We start from the raw sequence: 15,907 nt of genomic DNA, 5'->3' as shown, positions 1-15,907 counted from the left end.
CTTTATGTCTTCATGAGCATCTATTATTTTTTGTCCTTTTAATAACAGCTATTCCAACTGTGGTAATATGACATCTGACTGTAGTTTTAATTTGCATTTTCCTGATGATTACTGATGTTGAGCATTTTTTTCATATACCTGTTGGCCATTCGTATGTCTTCTTTTGAGAAATGGCTATTTATGTCCTTTGCCTATTTTAAAATAAGATTTCTTTTTTTTATTGTTGAGTTATTTCAGTTGCTTATGTATTCTGGTTATTAGTTCCTTCTTGGATAAATAGTTTGCAAATTTTTTCTTACCATTCAACAGGCTGTCTCTACATTCTGTTGATTGCTTCGTTTGTTCTATAGAAGGTTTTTAGTTTAATATTATTCAATTTGTCTGTTTCTGTTATAGTTGTTTATGTCTTTGAGGTCATAGATGTAAAATCTAAAATCTTTGATTAGACCAATGTTCTGAAGTATTTTCCTTTAGTTTTATATTTTCAGGTCTTATATTTAAGTCATCAATTCATTTTGAGTTGATTTTTTAATATGGTGAAAGATAGTCTTGTTTTATTTTTCTGCAAATGAGTTTCCAGTTTTCCCAACACCTTTTATTAAAGAGGATGTCCTTTTCCCAAGGTATGTTCCTGATGATTTTGCTGAAGATCAGTTGGCTATAAATATGTGAATTTATTTTTGGGTTATTGATTCTGTTCCATTGGTCTGTGTGTGTATTTTTATACCAATACCATGCTGTTTTTGTTATCATAACATTGTAATGTATTTTGAGGTCAGGTCGTGTGATACTTGCACCTTTGTTATTTTTGCTCAGAGTTGTTTTGTCTATTTGGGCTCATTTTTCATTCCATATGAATTTTAGGTTGTTTTTCTAATTCTGTGAAAAATCACATTGGTATTTTGATAGGGGTAGGATTGAATCTGTAGACTGATTTAAGAAGGATGGTCATTTTAATTATATTAATTATTCTGATCCATAATTCTAGATCCATATGAAATCTCTTTCCATTTTTGTCCTCTTCAATTTCTTTCATCAGTGTTCTGCGGTTAGTTTTACTTGTATAGATCTTTCACCTCCCTGGTTAAATTTATTCCTAGGTTGTTTTTTGTAGTTATTATAAATGAGATTGCCTTTATTATTTCTTTTTCAGTTATTTCACTATTGGTATATAGAAACTGTACTGATTTTTGTATGTTGATTTTGTGTCCTGTAACATTACTAAATTTATCAGTTCTAAGAGGTTTTATTTGATGGAGAGTCTTTTGATTTTTCCAAATATAAAATTATGTCATCTGCAAAGAGGGCAATTTGACTTCCTCTTTTTCAGTTTGGATGCCTTTTATTTCTTTCTCTTGTCTGATTACTCTAAGACTTCCACTACTTTGTTAAATAGGAGTGATGAGAGTGGACATCCTTCTCTTGTTCTGGTACTTAGAGGAAAGGGATTTAACTTTTACTCATTCAGTATGATGTTAGTTGTGCGTTTATCATATATGACCTTTATTATTTTGGGGAATTTTACTTCTACACATAGTTTGCTGAGTTTTTATCATGAAGAAAATTTTTAGTTTTATCAAATGCTTTCTCTGCACCTATTGAGATGATCATATGGTTTTGTCTTTCATTTTCAAAAAACCTTGCATGTGGCATTCCGTGTCTTTCTTTGTTTTGACTTGATGTACTCTGTTTTTTGATTTGCATATGTTGAATCACCCTTGCATTCTTTGGTATAAATCTCACTTGATCATGGTGTTTTTTTTTTTTGTTTGTTTGTTTTTTTAAGGCACTGTGGGATTTTGTTTTTCCTGTATTTTGTTGAGGAATTTTGCATGTATGCTAATCAGGAATATTGATTTTTTTTTTTCTGTATGTGTGTGTTCTTGTTGGGTTTTGGTATTGGGGTAATGCTAGCCTCAGAGAATGAGTTAGGGAGAATTTCCTCCTGTTCAATTTTTTAAAATAATTTCAGGAGGTATTAGTTCTTGTTTATATGTTTGGTAAAATTTGGCAGTGAATCCATCTGGTCCTGGGCTTTTCTTTGTTTTATTACTAACTCAATTTTGATATTTGTTATTGTTCTGTTCAGGTTTTGCATTTCTTTTTTTTTCTTTTTTCTTTTTTTTTTGAGACGGAGTCTCGCTCTGTCGCCCAGGCTGGAGTGCAGTGGCCAGATCTCAGCTCACTGCAAGCTCTGCCTCCCGGGTTTATGCCATTCTTCTGCCTCAGCCTCCCGAGTAGCTGGGACTACAGGCGCCTGCCACCTCGCCCGTAGGTTTTTGTATTTTTTAGTAGAGACGGGGTTTCACCGTGTTAGCCAGGATGGTCTCGATCTCCTGACCTCGTGATCCGCCCGTCTCGGCCTCCCAAAGAGGTTTTCTATTTCTTCCCAATTCAGTCTTGTTAGGTTGTATGTGTCTAGAAATGTATCCATTTTTTTCCTAGGTTTTTCAGTTTGTTAACATATAGTTTTCCGTAATAGTTTCCAATGATCTTTTGTATTTCTGTGGTATCAGTTATGTTGTCTCCTTTTTCATATCTGATTTTGTTCATTTGGGTCTTATCTCTTCTTTTATTGGTTAGTCTAGCTAGTAGTTTATCAATTTTGTTTAACTTTTTGAAGAATTTTGTGTTTCTCTCTATACTTTATATTGTTTAATTAGCCTCTATTTCATTTAGTTATGCTGAGTTTTAGTTTTTTCTTCTGCTAATTTTAGGTTTGATTTGTTCTTACTTTTCTAATTCCTGAGGAGTGTCATTAGATTGCCTATTTGAAATCTTTCTACTTTTTTAAAAATGTAGACCTTTATTGTTATAATTTTCTCTTTTCTGTATCCCACAGAGTTTGATATGTTGTATTTCCATTTTCATTTGTTTCAAGAAATTTTTTGATTTTCACCTTAATTTATCCATTGTCCCAGTGGTCATTCAGGAGCATATTTTAAATTTTCATGTATTTGTATAATTTCCAAAGTTCCTCTTGATATTGATTTCTTGTTTTATTTCATTGTTATCTGAGAAGATACTTGATATGTTTTTAAAAAATTTTATTAGACATATTTTCTGTCTTAACATATGGTCTATTCTGGAGAATGTTCTACGTGCTGATCAGAAGAATGTGTATTCTGCTGTTGTTGGAGAAAATGTTCTGTTAGTGTCTGTTAGATCCATTTGGTCTAAAACTCAGTTTAAATCCAATGAGTCTTTGTTGATTCTCTATCTAGATGATCTGTCTAATGCTGAGAGTAGAGTGTTGAATCCCCCATTATTATTGTACTGGAGTCTATCTCTCTTTTTAGATCTAGTAATATTTGCTTTATAAATCAGTGTGCTGCAGTGTTGGGTGCATATATTTAGAATTGTTATATCCTTTTGTTTGATTTATCCCTTTATCACTATATAATAAACTTGTCTTCTTTATTAACTGTTTTTTGACTTAAAGTCTGTTTTATCTGATATAAATATAACTATTTGTGTTGGTTTTTTGTTTTTTTGTTTGCATTGCATATCTTTTTCCATCGTTACTTTCAGGCTCTATGTGTTTTTAAGATAAAGTGCATTTATTGTAGGCAGCATTCGTTTGCTCGTTCTTCCTCCCTCCATTCATCCAGTCTGTACCTTTTAAGTGGAGAATTTATCCATTTATATTCAAAGTTATTATCGATATGTGAAATTTTGTTTCTGTCATATTTTAACTGTTTTCTGGTTGTCTTCTATATTATTTTTTCCTTTTTTTCTTACTATTTTTCGTTGTGCTTTGTTGGTTTTCTGTAGTAGTACCATTTAAGTCATTTATCTTCCTCATTTGTGTTGCTTTACCAGTGAGTTTTATACTTTTATGTGTTTTTATAACAGTAAATGTCATCATTTCATTTCCATGGTTAGGACTCTTTTGAATATATCTTGTAGGCTTGGTCTTGTAGTGATAAATTCCCTTAGCATTTGCTTGTCTGGAAACGATTTTGTTTCTTCTTAGTTGATGAAAGATAATTTTAGTGGGTATGGTATTCTTGGCTGACAGTATTTTTTCTTTCAACACTTTAAATATCTCATTCCCTCCTGGCCTACAAAGTTTCTGCCAAGAAGTTTGCTTTCATCTGATGATGCTTCCTTAATAGGTGACTAATTTCTCTTGTTTTTGGAATTCTCTCTTTCTCTTTGACTTTAGAGAGTTTCATTGTAATGTGGCCTGGAGAAGACTGTTTTGTATTGTATCTGTTTGGGGATAACTTAGTCTCATGCATCTGGATGTCTAAATCTCTTGCTGGGCTTGGGAAATTTTAATCTATTATCTCCTTAAATAGGTTTTCTAACCCTTTCATCCTTTCTTCACCTTCTGGGACCCCAGTAATTTGAATATTTTGTCACTCCCTGGTGTCCCATATGTCTTAAAGGCTTTGTTCATTCTTTTAAAATTCTTTTTTTAAAAAAATTTTCATCTGACTGGGTTATTTTGAAAGAGGTATCTTCAAGTTCTGAAATTCTGTATTCTCTTTCATCTGGTCTGTTGTTTAAGCTTTTGAATATATTTTATATGTCATTCAATAATTCTTCAGTTCCAGAATTTCTGTTAGATTCTTTTTATGATATCTATCTGGTAAATTTTTCATTCAGATCATAAATCATTTTTCTGATTTTTTTGTGTATCTTGTCAAGCTTTATTAAAATCAATATTATAAATTCTTTTTTTGGGATTTTGTAAATTATTTTTGATTGGGATCTGTTACTGTAGAATTACTGTGTTTTTTTGGTGGTATCATATATCCTTCTTTTTCAGGTTTTCTGTGTTCTTACATTGCTATCTGCACATCTGCTGTAATGGTCACTTCTTCCAATGTTTTTGAATTTACTTTCATAGAGGATAATTTTTTTCTTGAAGATTCATCTATGGTGTTGATTGGGTAGAGCACTTTGATTTTGGGTATATGCAGTAGTGTAGTCTTTGTATGATTTCTTCAGATATAAACAGCATTAGTGGAATCTATGACTTTCTTGGCAGCTTTGAGTGTGATTATTAGTTGAGGCTGTGGTAAAGTTTTTCTGGGACTGGAATGCCAGATGGGTCAGTCTTTGGTCTACAGTGGTGGCAGTGGTGGTCTGAGAATGCCTGTCCTTGAGCCCAGAGCAGTGGATGTTGGCTGCAGTGTTAGTGAGTTCAGTGAGCCAGGCAGGTGGGTGGGTTTTTGGGCAACTCAGGCATGGGCAATGGCAGTAGTAGTGGAGGGATGACCCTCTAGGTACCAAGCAGTGTACATTGGTGTTGGTGGTATTGTGGGCGAGAGTAGGGCCAGTTGTCAGGTCTGCAGGTGGCACATACACATAGATGCAAGCTGTGATGATAGTGGCAGGGTGGGCAGTCTCAACCCCAGGCCCCCAGAAGGAGTGCTCAGGTGCCAGCTGTGGTAGATTGAGCTGGGCAATCCCCAGGCCCCCAAACTGCATGCTATGGCATTGGGGGAACAAATTTGGGCTATGGGGGCTTGTCTTCAGGTTCCCTGATGGTGTATGTAGGCAGTAGCTGTGGTAGGCAAGGGAAGGATGATCCCTAGGCCCTTGGTGGCATGCTCATGTTTGGGGCAATAACAACTGTGCTGTGGATCTGCCCTAGGAGACCAGGGGCTGCATTTAATGGCAGCAGCCTAGGTTGGCTAATGGGAAACACATGCCTTGCTCTTGCTTCAACATCAGTGGCACTCTCTTATCAGCTTCAGTAGTGGTTAGCCAGGTTAGAGGGGGCTCCTTTCTTCTTCTGGGTTAAGGTTGAATTCCTGGCTGTCCAGCAGGTCTCCACTCATTCCTCTATGACTGGGATGGGGGTGAATGTCTTGTTATTTCTACACTGACACCATGATTGGGGGATGGCCTCATTAACACTAGGAGGTAATGGAAGTTTTGACCCTGCATAGGCCTCCTCTGACATCCCTCACTTGTGCAGCAGGAGAGGTGACTCATTACTTTTGTGTGTTTGTGGGAAGTCCAGGCTTCCACAGTGGTCTCTACTGACACAGTGGGGGATGGGAGCTCATTATCACTTGAACAAAAAGAAAATCATTGCTTCCTTCTCTGATACCACCTGCTGAAGGTGAGGGGTTTGGGACATCTGGTTACACCTTCTTTAAAGGGGAAATCTAGGCTCACCATTGAACCTTTGCTGGCATAGTTGGCATTGGGAACATACTTTTCTCTGTGGTGTTTGGCTGGAAAATAGTAGATATTATCTGACAGTTATTCTGTCTTGCTAAACTGTTCATTTCTGGGCATTTTTGTTGGAGGGAGCAGCTGTTTTGATGGTGATACTTTAGTTTGTGCTTATTGGCATTACCAAATTGCTGGCTTCTTTAGCACCAAGTCTGGAACCTGTGAAGTAAAAAGAAAACCCAGAAAATGTATCTCCCTGTTGTTCCTTGGGTCTCAAGTTTCCTAGTCAGTCTACCTTTTCCTCTCCAGCTTTCAGAATCTACATATGTTTGTTTCATATACAATGCCCAGATTTTCTAGTTGTACTTAACAGGCAAAATAGGGAAAATTATATCTATTTTATTTTTCTGGAAGTGGAAGTCTAGCAAAGATATGGTAGCTTCAAATTAAAAAGTTGCCATTGTCAGGGTTTTGTTTTCCCTGTACCAATTCATCCTTAATTTTGTTCTATGAGAATAATTTTAAATGCATTCCTGAGTCCTTTAATTCTTCCCTGGACCAAGTTATGTGTACATCACTGCTTTGAATTATAAACTGTATTCTTTGAATTATATTCTTTGAATTATAATAAAGACAGTCTGTTCCAGGCATGAGACACATGCTCGTTATGGTACTAATGAAAAATGATTTATTTCTGCTCTCTTTTGCTACTCTTTTAAGGGGAAAGAACCTTAGTTACTCAGACACCTTTAGTAGTATGCTGAGAATTATTTAGTGGAAGTAATAGACTAAAAGGAAAACACGGGAGAAGGCTGAAAGTTTAGCTAGATTTACAATATAAAGAATAGAGTTACTGACAGAAGATAATAGGCAAAATAAAAGGGATGATTCTACTGGGGCTGAGATTTGGGGGACATTTGGGAGAAACTGGAAGATACTTGCTGTGAATGAGCAAAAGTGAGAGAATAGATCAGGAAAGGGAGTTTTAAGAAGTGTTGTTTGTGATAAAGGGAATACGCCTTAGGTGATTTCAATAAAGCTGTAAATAGTTTTTGTTTATTTGTGTACATCAAAACTATTATTTTTCCTTAAGTGCAAGAGATGCTAAGAATGAGCCATGAAGCAGTTTAACTTTATATGTAAGAAAACTGGTATTTGATATATTTGATATAAATGATAGTTTCATTGGGAAAACATAGGTCAGAGGCTTGAGAATTTTAGACCATTAGTAACAAAATTATGTTCTTTTGGAATTTAAGAAAATGAATGTATAGCTATAAAACCTGAGCATCACTGAGTATATTTAGAACTTATCTCTAGCTTTTGTCCAATAGTGCCGACTACTGTTTCTCTACCCCAAATGGCACACTCCTATTGTAAATTCTTTTAACAATCACTTTTATCATCTATTATTTAAGGAAAGTAAATATAAGATGAATTGCAAGCTGAGTTGCAAGCACTGTAGTTTTTCCTTCTATTCTCCATGATAAATTTTAATTATAAGCAATAGTGATTTGTAAAATGCAAGTTAATTGACTGTATTATATTTAAAATCATCTGGGAAACTTTTGCTGCTGGAGAAACATTTGCATTGTGAGGGAAAAAATGTTCCCTGGTTAAATGCTTGGTGGTTGCTGCATACTCTGTGCTCCTTGGAATAGTACAGGCTCTGGAGTGTTCTTCCATGAGGAAACCAATATAACCCGATATTTCCAAGACTTGGTGTTCAAAAACCACTTTTATCTTAGAGCCCTTATCCACTTCTTCTGAAACATTCTTCAGTGCAAAGGATGGGAAGTGCTGATTAATTAGCTATACCTAAGAAATGACTCTTCTTGGGTGGGATAAAACCTAGGATCACTTTTTCTGTTTTTTACCAAAGGCCCACTTCTGTTCTTCAGTGAGATAGAGATTTCAGCATTCCCAGAGTTTCCCTCTCTTTATACCCTGATATGTGCCTAGAAGTCCAGTTGTAACTTGCATTGAATCTTTCATTGGTTAGGGAAGATGATGGGGTGAGTCAATCAGGGAGTGGAGGATTGCTCAGGTTTCTTTTATTACTTCCCTTATAGTAGAAATTGTGGACTCAAGGTGCCATCCAGTATCACTGAAGGACAAGTTTATAAAAATATAAAAGATAAGCAAGCAGATTTTCAGATAAAGGTTAACCTTTTTAGCAGGGGATTTGTAGATATTACCATCTTTGGCAAGGGCACACAGACCTGGGAGCTAACCATCCAGAAAACAATGAGTTCCACAATCACGGTCTGTTTCTTATAAGGAGGAAAAATAATGACATATTAGTGATGGAAAACTAATACAGAGGATGTTTGAAGGGCCTCACAACATGGTGACCTTCAGAGAATCTCGGAATGAGAATCACCGTGTTGCTTTTCAGTTGATTCTCTTTTGTCTCTGTCTTCATTATAGAGAAATTCAAAATTGTGTAAGAGTTATAATATTGATCATTACCATATAGATTTTATGTTTGATGAGTACAATCATGTCCTTCCAAATACAACAATGACTTTATTTCTTAGCTCAATTTAGTCTTTTATTCTAGGTAAATGATTTCCCACAGAAACCTTTGCCCCAGGAAAATGATTTTTCCCTATTATGTTTATTTCTAACACCAATCTTCTGCTTTATATTTCTTCCTTCCTTTCCTTACTAATTTTGCATAGCTCACTCCACTTTTCTTTGGCTACATAAATGTTGCTTACTCTTAACGTTCTGGTCTGAGCTTCACTTGTTTCAACAAGATTTTTATGGCTAATCTGGCTGAAGATAATTTCACTCTCCTCTGAAGTTCTGTTTCATTGAAATTACCACCAAGTTTGGCGTCTCTTTCTACTGCCTTTGCTTGTATTTCATGTTTGTCTTTTCCTCTAAAGAATCTGTGTCCTCTTAGGTTGGTGACTGTGTTTTTCATTTGATGTGTATCTTTTGCAGCATCTAGGAAGTATCAGTATTTTTCTCCATATCCTCACCAGCATTTGTTATTGCATGAATTTTGGATAAAAGTCATTCTAACTGGGGGGAGATGTTGTCTCATTATAGTTTTGATTTGCATTTCTCTGATGATCAGTGATATTGAGTATCTTTTCATAAACTTGTTTGTCATTTGCGTATCTTCTTTTGAGAAATGTCTTTTCAGATCTTTTGCCAATATTTTATTTGGGTTATTACATTTTTTCCTATAGAGTTGTTGTTTGTACTCCTTATATATTGTAGTTATTAATCTCTTGTTAAAGGGATAGTTTGCAAATATTCTCTCCCATTTTGTTGGATGTCTCTTCACTTTGTTGATTGTTTCCTTTGCTCTGCAGAATCTTTTTAACTTGATGTGATCCCATTTGTCTACTTTTCTTTGTTGCCTACGCTTGTGGGTATTATTCAAAAAATTTTTGTCCAGATCAGTGTCCTAGAGAATTTTCCCAATGTTTTCTTGTAGTAGTTTCATGGTTTGAGATGTTAGATTCAAGTCTTTAATCTATTTTGATCCAAATTTTTGTATATGGTGAATGATGGGGTCTCGTTTCATTGTTCTGCATATGGATATCCAGTTTTGTCAGCACCATTTATTGAAGAGACCATCTTTTCCCCAGCGTAAGTTCTTGATACCTTTGTCAAAAATGGGTTCAATGTAGTTGTGTGAATTTGTTTCTGGGTTCTCTATTTTGTTCAATTGGTCTATGTATCTGTTTTTATACATTAAACTGTTTTTATGCCAGTACTATGCTGCTTTGGTTACTGTAGCTAGGTAGTATAATTTGAAGTCAGGTAATGTGATTCCTCCAGTTTTGTTCTGCTCATGATATATTTGGCTATTCTGGGTCTTTTGTGGCTCCATATAAATTTTCGGATTATTTTTTCTATTTCCATGAAGAAAGTCATTGGTGTTTTGATAGGGATTGAATTACATCTGTAGATTGCTTTGGGCAGTTTGGACATTTTAATAATATTGATTCTTCCAATCCATGAACATGGACTATCTTTCCATTTTTGGTGTCCTCTTCAACTTATTTCATCAGTGTTTTACAGTTTCAATTGTAGAGGTATTTTACCTCTTTGGTTAATTCCTAAGTATTTAAATTTTATTTGTGGCTACTGTAACTGGAATTCATGTTTTTGATTTCTTTTTCAGGTTGTCCACTGTTGGCATACAGAAATGCTACTAGTTTTTGTATGTTGATTTTGTATCCTGTATCCTTACTGAATTTATAGTTCTAATAGTTTTCTTATGGAGAATTTAGTTTCTTCCAAATATAAGATAATATCATCTGCAAACAGGGATGATTTGACTTATTCCTTTCCAATTTAGATGCCATTTATTTCTTTCTCTTGTCTAATTGCTCCAGCTAGGACTACCAGTCCTGTGTTGAATAACGAAAGTGAAAGAGGGCATCCTTGTGGTGTTCCAGATCTTAGAGGAAAGACTTTCAGTTTTTCCCCATTTAGTATGATACTAGCTATGGTTGTGTTTTATATGGCTTTTATTAGGTTGAGGTATATTCCTTCTAAACCCAGTTTTTGAGGGTTTTTATTATGAGGTGGTATTTAATTTTATCAAATATTCTTTTCAGCATTAATTGAAATAATCACATGATTTTGGTCCTTCATTCTGTTGATATGATGTGTCACATTGATTGATTTGGGTATGTTAAATCATCCTTTTACATCCCTGGTATAAATCCCACTTGTCATGATGAATGATGTTTTTATGATCTTTTAAATGTATTGTTGAATTCAGTTTGCTAATATTTTATTGAGTATTTTTGCATCAATTTTCATCAGGTATATTGGCCTGTAGTTTTCTTTTTTAGGTGTGTCTTTGTCTGGTTTTGGTATCAGGATAATACTGACCTTGTAGAATAAGTTTGGAAGTATTTCATCCTTCTATTTTTCAGAACAATTTGAATAGAATTGGCATTAGTTATTCTTTAAATGTTTGGTAGAATTCAGCAGTTAAGCCATCAGGCTTTTCTTTACTGGGAGACTTTGTAGTATGGCTTCAATATTGCTACTTGTTATTGATCTGTTCAGGTTTTGTATTTCTTCATGGTTCAATTTTTATATGATGATAAAAGTTGATGTGTGTAGGAATTTATCCGTTTCCTCTAGATTTTCCAATTTATTGGCATTTAGTTGTTCATAGTAGCCACTAATGATCCTTTGAATTTTTGCAGTATCAGCTGGAATGTCTCCTTTTACATCTCTGATTTTATTTATTGGGGTCTTTTCCCTTTTATTTCATTGGTCTGGCTAAAAGTTTATCATTTTTGTTTATCTTTTCAAAAAACCAAGTTTTTATTTTGTTGATATTTTGTATTGTTTTCTTCAATTTTATTTATTTCTATTGTGATCTTTATCTTTTCTTCTACTAATTTTGGGTTTGTTTTGCTTTTGCTTTTCTAGTTCTTTAAGAGGCATTGTTAGGTTATTTATTTGAAGTTTTTCTTTTTGTTTTTTTGAAGTAGGTGCTTATAGCTGTAAATTTCCCTTTTAGAACTGTTTTGCTGTATCCATAGGTTTTTGTTTATTGGGTTGCATTATCATGTGTTTCAAGAAATTTTTCAATTTCCTTCTTAATTTCTTCATTGACCCACTGGTCATTCAGGAGCATATTGTTTAATTTCCATGAATTTGTATGTTTTCCAAAATCCTTCTGGTTGATTTCTAGATTTATTCCATTGTGGTCAGAGAAGATTCTTGATATTATTTCCATTTTCTTGAATGTTGTAAGACTTGTTTTGTGACCTAACATATGGTCTATCCTTGAGAACAATCCATGTGTGAAAGAGAAGAATGTATATTCTGCAGCCTTTGGAGGAAATGTTCTGTAAATATGTATTAGGTCTACTTACTCTATAGTACAGATTAAATCTACTGTTTCTTTGTTGAGTTTCTGTCTGGGAAATCTATTTAATGCTGAAAGTGGGGTGTCAAAGTCTCCAGCTATAATTATATTGAGGTCTATCTCTTTAGCTGTAATGTCTGCTTTATATATCTGGGTGCTCCAGTCTGAGTGCATATGTATTTACGATCATTACATTCTATTGCTGGATTGACCTTTTTATCATTATATAATGACCTTCTTTGTCACTTATAGTTTTTGTCTGGAAGTCTATTTGCTTGATTTAAATATAGCTACTCCTGCTCTTTTTTGGTTTCCCTTCACATGGAATATCCTTTTGCATCTTTTTATTTTCAGTCTATGTTCCTCTTTATAGATGAATCTGTTTTTGTAGGCAACAGATCACTGCGTCTTGTTTTTTAATTCACGTAGCCACCCTATGTCTTTTGATTGGAGAGTTTAGTTCATTTACATTCAATGTTACTATTGATAAGTAGGAATTTCTCCCATTTTGTTATTTGTTTTCTGGTTGCTTTGTGGCTTTATTCCTGTTTTCCTTTTAGTGAAGGTGATTTTCTCTGGTAGTATGATTTAATTTTTTGTTTTTAATTTTTTGTCTATTTATTGTGTGTTTGTTTGGCTTGAGGTTACCATGAGGCTTGCAAACACTATAAAACTCATTATTTTAAACTGATAATGACTTAACAATCCTCATTTACAGTTGCCTAAAGAAACACATAAAAAGAGAATTAATAAAAACTCGACACACCTTAACTTCATCCTCCTGCTTTTTAACTTTTTGTTGTTTATGCTTTCTTTTACTGTCTATGTCTTGAAAAATTGTTGTATTATTATTTTTGATTGGTTTATCCTTTAGTATATCTATTTAAGACAAGAGTAGTTTACCCACAACAATTACAGTGTAATACTATTCTGTGTTTTTCAGTGTGCTTACTATTACCAGTGAGTCTTCAGATGATTTCTACTTGGTCATTAACATACCTTTCTTTCAGATTGAAGAACTCTCTTTAGCATTTCTTGTAAAACAGATCTGGTGATGATACCCCTCAACTTTTGTCTAGGAGAGTCTTTATTTTTCCTTTATGTTTGAAGAATATTTCCACCAAATACACTATCCTAGAGTAAACATTTTTTCCTTCAGCTTTTTAAGTATGTCATGCCACTCTCCCTAGACCTGTAAGGTTTCCACTGAAAACTCTGCTGCCAGGTGTATTGGAACTCCATTGTATGTTATTTGTTTCTTTTCTCTTGCTGCTTTCAGGATGCTTTCTATATCCTTGACCTCTGGGAGTTTGATTATTAGATGCTCTGAGGTAGTCTTCTTTGGGATAAATCTTCTTGGTTATATAACATTCTTGTACTTGAATGTTGATATCTTTCTCTAGGTTTGGAAAGTTCTCTGATATTATCCCTTTGAATAAATCTTCTACCTTTTCTCTTTCTCTACCTTCTCTTTAATGCCAATAACTCATATATTTGCCCTTTTAAGGCTATTTTCTAGATCTTGTAGGCATGCTTCATTGTTTGTTATTCCTTCTTCTTTTGTCTACTCTGTGTTTTCAAATAGTTTGTCTTCAAGCTCACTAATTCTTTCTTCTGATTGATCAATTCTGCTATTAAGAGATTCTGATGAATTCTTCAGTATGTCAATTGCATTTTTCAACTCCAGAATTTCTGCTTGATTCTTTTTAATTTTTTCATTCTCTTTGTTAAATTCATCTGATAGAATTCTGAATTCCTTCTTTGTATTATCTTCAATTTATTTGAGTTTCCTCAACACAGCTATTTTGAATTATCTCTTTGAAATGTCACATGTCTCTGTTTCTCCAGGATTGGTCCCTTGTGCCTTATTTAGTTCATTGGGCGAGGTTATGTTTTCCTGGATGATCTTGATGCTTGTAGATATTCTTCAGTGCCTGGGCATTGAAGAGTTGGATATTTATTTTAGTTTTCCCAATCTGGGCTTTTTGTGCCTAACTTTCTTGAGAAAGCTTTCCAGGTATTAAAAAGGATTTGGGCCCCAAGCCTGACATCTCTGTGTTTTTTGCAGATGTGTAGAGGTACCACCCTGATGGTCTTGGATAAGATCCAGAAGAATTCTCTGTATTACCAGACAGAGATTCTTTTTATTTTTTTTCCCCTTACTTTCTCCCAAACAAATGGAGTCTTTCTGTCTTTGCTGAGCTGCATGGAACTGGGGTGTGGTGATGCAAGCACCCTTGTGACCATCACCCCTGGCATTGCCCTGGGTCAGACCTGAAGCCAGCACAGCACTGGGTCTCACCCAAGCACTGGGTCTCACCCAAAGCCTGCTATAACCACTACCTACCTATCTCCTATGTTCACTCAAGTCCCTAGGTTTGTGTTCCTCCCTTCAGGGCAGTGAGTTTCCCCAGGCCCTGGGCAGATCCAGAGACATTGTCTGGGAGCCAGACATTGGAACCAAATACCTGAGAAATTTATCTGATGTTCTATTCTACTGTGGCTAAGCTGGTCCTCAAACCACAATACAAAGTCCTTCTCGCTCTTCACTCCTTTTTCCACTGGCAGAGTAGCCTCTCCCTGTGGGCTCTCCTGTGGCCTAGAGCAGGTCCATAAATACTGTTCAAGAACTTAGACCTGGACTTGGAGACCCCAGGAGGCTGCTTGTTACTCTACCCCTTTGTGGCTGAGCTGGTACCTAAGGTGCAAGGCAAAGTCCCCTTCACTTTTCCTTCTGCTTTTCTCAAACAGGAAGAGTCTTTTACTGTAGCCAACACAGCTGGAAATTGCTGGGTCACACCTGTAGACAGCATGTGTCAGAGTCCAAGACCAATGGCATTTTGCCTGGATATTAATGCTTATTAGTCAGAGTTCAAGGGGTCTTTAGTTACCAGGTGATGAATTCTGCCAGGATTGGGTCCTTCCTTTCAAGGTAGCAGGTTCCCCTTTGGTCCTAGGTGTGTGTAAAAATGTCCATTAACTAAGGCCTGGAGTGGGGGCCTCACTACTCTGCCTGGTGACTTATCCTACTGTGGCTGAACTGGTATACAAGATGCAAGACAAAGTCCTCTTTACTCTTCATGTTTCTCTCCTTAAGTGGACAGAAGGAGTCACTTTTGTTGCTGCAAGCTGAGCTGCCTGGGGTTGAGGGAGAGATGGTGCAAGCAGTCCCTTAGCCATTCCAGCTGATGTGTCCTTATGTCTTGTGCCACCCTAGTTCTCTGGCACTGAGCCCAGCTCAGCACTAGGAGTTGCCTAGGAATTGTAGCCCTTGTGCCCTAGACTGTCTGTCAAGTTTACCTAGTACCCCAGTGTACTTTGGCTTGCAGTGGAGAGGCTTGCTGAGAAGCCTCAAGTTATGACCACTGGGATGGGTGGTTCTCCTCTGGCTATGTCTGGTTGAAATGTCCCTCCATGCATGGGTGCTGGCTGAGCCCAGCATGGCTTTGCTGTCTGCTGTGACAGGGTAGCACTGAATTCAATGTCAAAGCTCCTCTCTGTAGGCAGGTCATTCTGTTTGAATGTTCAGCTCTCAGCAGAATGGAGGCCCTGGAGTGGGTGGCTTCTCTCTGCAGGCAAGTCATCTTGACAAGTGTTCAGCTCTCAGCAGAGGGTAGATCCTCTCTGCAGTTAGTCATCCTGTTGTCTGCAGCTTTCAGCAGAGAGGAGGCCCTCAAGATGGTAGCTCCTCTCTGCAGCTGGTCATCCCTAGATCTGCTCTGCTCCGGCTGAGTCTGGGATTTTTATGGTCTTCAGAGGGGGAAAGTATGTGGTGATTGGTCTATGGGCTGTCATGGTGGGCCCAGGAAAAAGTACCATGAATTCCCTGGCCCCAGGTTGCAGGCCTTCCTCAGTCTGGAGCTGGTGCTTCACCTGGGATCCGTCCCCTTCCACCCAGGAGCCTGTCTA

Source organism: Colobus angolensis, unplaced genomic scaffold, assembly GCF_000951035.1.
Source record: "Colobus angolensis palliatus isolate OR3802 unplaced genomic scaffold, Cang.pa_1.0 Scaffold554, whole genome shotgun sequence".
Classification (NCBI taxonomy): Eukaryota; Metazoa; Chordata; class Mammalia; order Primates; family Cercopithecidae; genus Colobus; species Colobus angolensis.
The sequence above is the reverse complement of the archived record's forward strand: the minus strand, read 5'-3'. Positions refer to the sequence as shown.